We start from the raw sequence: 4711 nt of genomic DNA, 5'->3' as shown, positions 1-4711 counted from the left end.
ATGTCAAGTCATATTCAGGTCACCCAGGATATCACAAGACTTTCATAGTTGTTAAGAAGTTCTGTCATTTTCCAAACTTGAAGAAAGAGGTGGTTGATTTTGTTGCTAGATGTTTGGACTGTCAGTAGGTGAAATCTGAGTGTAAGAACCCAATTGGTTTACTACAACCTATTCTAATTCCAGTATGGGAATGGGCGGTCATTTCCATGGACTTTATTATAGGTTTGTCGAGGACATCAAAGTAGCATGGTTTGATCATGGTTGTGGTTGAAAAGTTGAGTAAGATATCTCACTTCATTGCAATAAAGTCTACTAATTCAGCTAGTGAGGTAGCCCAAATCTTCATCAAGGAGATAGTGAGATTGGATGGTGTTCCCAAGAAGATTATATCAAATAGAGATGCCAAGTTCACTTCCAAGTTTTGTAAGGAGTTGTTTGTAAGATTGGGGGCAGAGTTAGCTTTCAGTATAGCTTATAATCCATAGACAGACGGATAGACAGAAAGGATCAACATGATTCTTGAGGACATGTTGAGGATGTACGTCATGCATCAGCAAAGGAAGTGGGAGGAGTATCTTGCACTAGTAGAGTTTTCATATAATAATGGGTATCAAGAATCCTTGAAGACGAATCCATTTGAGGCTCTTTATGGGTGAAGTTGTAATACTCCTATCAGCTGGAGTGATCCAGTGAACATGTTGTTGATTGGACTGGATATGTTGGCTGAGATGGAGCAGGAGATGAAAGTTATCAAAAGGAATTTGAAGGCAGCACATGACAGGCAGAAGAGTTATGCAAATCAACATAGATAATTCAAGGAGTTTCATGTTAGGTAGCATGTGTACTTACACATCAAGCCCAAGAGGAGCTCCTTGAGGATTAGGTCATGTGCCAAGATGACAGCTCACTATTGTGGGCCTTGTGAGGTCCTTAAGAGCATTGGACCAGTGACTTACTGACTTGCACTTCCACTGATAGTGAAATTCCATGATGTTTTCCATGTTTCATTACTTAAGAGAACTGTGCAGGATGTTGATCATGTGATTAATTGGTTTGTATTGCATGTGGAACCAAAGGGAGATTTCCTGCCTGAACCTCAGTGCATATTGCAGCGAAAACAATTCATGCTCCGAAACCGAGCAATAAATCAAGTTAAAGTGCAGTGGAAGCACTTTGGGCCCGATGAAGCTAGTAGTGTCAATGTTTCACACTGCCATCAGTGATCAAAATTTTCTCTTCTGCATTTCATAGTAGGAGTCCCATACTGATGAGTTTGCATTCCATTAGGTCATGGATTCACTGATGGTATGGTTTTCTTCAAATTTTTCTCTCAAAACTGTACTTGTTGATCCTCTTTCATATATTTTAGTCATGGCTCATGTTCACTTTGCAATTCATTTCATTAGGTCTTAGGGTTTGGTCTCATTAGGTTTTAGGGTCCCACCATGGTCAAATCCAATAATTACATGCCAATAATGATCAGCAAGGACATGAGGAGGCCAATAATGATTAGCAAAGCCATAATTTATCATTTTGAAAGCCTAATGTAGTTCTCACCTCAAAACTTGTTTTGAGGTGAAAACAGGGTATTTTGTTTTTATCTCCATTAATGATGTAATTTTATGTTTTCATATGTAATATTGGTTCCCAGCTACTCCTAAACATCTTGTGATGTTGCCAAGCACCTGCCACTGCAAAAAATCAGGTTATCATGAGCACAAATCCACCTGCAAAAGCAAAAGAGAACAAGCACTAAACCCTAATTTCCTCTCCCACTGAGCTAGGGTTGGCTATGGGATTAGAGATATCTAAGAAAAGGAGGCATAAGGGATATCAGAAGGTATGAGGCCATTTCATATCATCAAACATCAGGTCTCCATCATTTGTCGAGAAGTCATTCCAAGGAACAAGCCATTCACCACACATAAGGGACGATTTTTCTTCAAACTGTGTTTCTGAGCAAGAAAAGATGAATTTGACAAAAGTGAGAGATTTTTTTGTCCATCATTGACCCAAGAAGAAAAACCTCTTTTAGTTTTTACACAGGTTTCATGGTTTGGGAGAAATGTCGAAAACATCATTTGCCTCAGGAGGGTTAATGCACCTCTGGAGTGACCTTGGTAAAATCAATTTTTCTCCTAGATGGAATGACCAAATGACTTGCTTGATGAGTCAACTGATAAGTAGACACAAAGATATTTCCAATGAGCTATCATGAGCTCAATTTGGAGTTGAGGAAGACCTTCAAAAGTTGACTACAACAGCACTATGCATTTTGGCAGCCTCATTCTACACATTTTGACCAGTCTTGGGAGATTGGACTTTTGACAAGGAAAATGAACTCCAAATTGAAAAATTAAAGATGTTCTAGAAAGTAGACTTGACAAGATTTCCAATGAGCTATCCCACGCCCAATTTGGACACCGGGAAGGCCTCCAAAAGTTGCTTGCAAAAGGCACTGCGCTTCTGGAAAGTGGCGCTGCGCTCCTGGAGTTTCTGCCCAGTGTTAAATTACACGAGTGCTGCGCTTCTGGGCCAACACTACGCTCCTGTAGGTGGCACTGTGCTTTGACCAGAAAAGCCTAAAAACACTTCACGCCACCAAAATTCATCAAATTTCCTTCAATTTTCCCTTTTGAAAAGTAAGTATCATCATGTCTCTTGTTGTTTAGGGTGTTCATGTCAAGATTTTCTTGGTTTTTCATCTTTGAAATTAAAACCCTAATTTCTATGGTAAACCCTAGTTTTCCTACCACTCATTTCATAAGCTAAAACCCTCATCCCCACTATTGCTATCCTATCCTATCATTTACTTGTCACTCCCCAAACCCCCTCACTCATACATTTTTGCCCACACTTTCATTTACACCCATTCCTCCAAACCATTACCCATAGCACCATACCCATCATGGAGTAGAGATCATTGATTTAGAAAATCAAAATGAAACTTCAGCTCAAAACATGCTTATGAGGGAAAAGGATGCACATATTCAAAGGTTGATGGACAAACTAGCAAGAGCTAAATATATCATCACATATTTAGAACAGGAGAACAAACAGTTGAATGATAAACAGGGCCTCATGGAGCTTGAAATTCTGAAACTGAAGAAGCAAAGTGACAAAGAGGCTCATGTCACTTTGACTCCCATTGAGCAAGAAATTGAACAAGATCAGGAAACTTGGCTTGAGAGGGTCAACATGCATCTTGAAGGATTAATTGAGAAGGCCAACAGGGACAAGAAAATGCTCCAGCACATGGCATATCACTACATGACCCGCAACAAAATTTGTAACATGAGGATTAGAAAATTGAAGGCAAGGCTAAGGAGAGCTTTGGAGGGAAAAAAGAAGCAAGATAGATTGAGAATGTTGGCTGAAGCCTCCCTAGTCCATCAAAGCAGTTGATGGTGGTGTCCCATGCCAAATTTGGGCAAATTTTGAAGAGTTTTTGCATTTTTGCAATTTTGAAATTTTTAACACAGGAAATTTGCCCAGAAGCACAGTGCCACCGGCACTGCACTTTTTCCTGAGGCATCCATTGGATAAAAGGTTGAAATTTTTGGATTCAAGATGATGAGAACATACACCCTGGAAATTTTTAGAATTTTTGGAGTAAATCTGGGTCACCAAAAGGTGCAAAAACTACCAAAAAATGACCTCTTTGCCTCTTTTTGGACACACAGAAGCAGTCTTGGGAGATTCAATTTTTGAGGGGGAAAATGACCTCCAAATTCAAAAATTATATGTGTTCCAGAAACTAGACTTGAAGACCTTTCCAATGAGCTATCATGGGCTTAATTTGGCTAAGGGTAAGTCCTCCAAAAGTGTGCTGAAAGTGGTGTTGCACTTTTGGTTAGTGGCGCTGCGCTTTTGACCATTTTGCTCAGAAAGTCAAAATTTCGCCTGTTTTGACTGTAAATTGGATTTCTCTCTTCTCATGGATGATTTCACTCATGTAATTGATGACATTTCATGTAAATGTAATAGTAAAATAGTGTTAGAGGGTAGATTCATTAGTTAGAGTTGGTTTTAAGGCAAATGAATCTGTTTCCACCATTTTAGAGGCAGGTTGTTTGACTGCCTATATTCTAGTTCTTAGTTGGGAAATGGTTGAAACATCCCCTCTTCTCATGGATTCGACCCTTGATGGTCAAGATGAGTGGTTTTGATGTCTATATTATGTATTTTCTTTCTCATTTGCAAGGGTTGGATTCACTTGGATGCTCTGAACAATATTGTACATCATTGTAAGCAGTTTGGCAAGGAAATTAAAAGGAGTTGCAACTATTTTTATGGGATACTTGTGGTATGGTGCTTTTGCATAGTTTCTTCTTTTGTTATCAGTTTTTCACATGTTTTATGTATGCCACAATCTATTTCACTGCTTCTAACTAAATGATATCAAGATAGATAGGTAGAATTCATTGTTTACAGTGCTCTACCTTGGGAAACCATTCAGTATTCTATGTTTTCTATTGTTTGAGAAGGATCCATGATTTCCACATGCCCTCCTCAGCTCCTCACCAGTCTTAGACACCTCACTTCACTTAATTTCAAGTGCTAAAGCCTATACCTACCTTGCCCCATAGAACACCTTGTATTCTGACCTAATTTCCCAAACCTAAACTGCCCAGCTCCATTTGATCCAGAAAACACCAACCAATTCAATCAAACCCCTGAGCTACTATACCTAGCCTAAAATCCCTATCTG

The sequence above is a fragment of the Pinus tabuliformis genome, chromosome 4_2 (assembly GCF_031772625.1).
Source record: "Pinus tabuliformis cultivar Carrire ecotype Pingquan chromosome 4_2, CPIR1, whole genome shotgun sequence".
Lineage (NCBI taxonomy): Eukaryota > Viridiplantae > Streptophyta > Pinopsida > Pinales > Pinaceae > Pinus > Pinus tabuliformis.
This window is presented reverse-complemented; position numbering follows the sequence as displayed.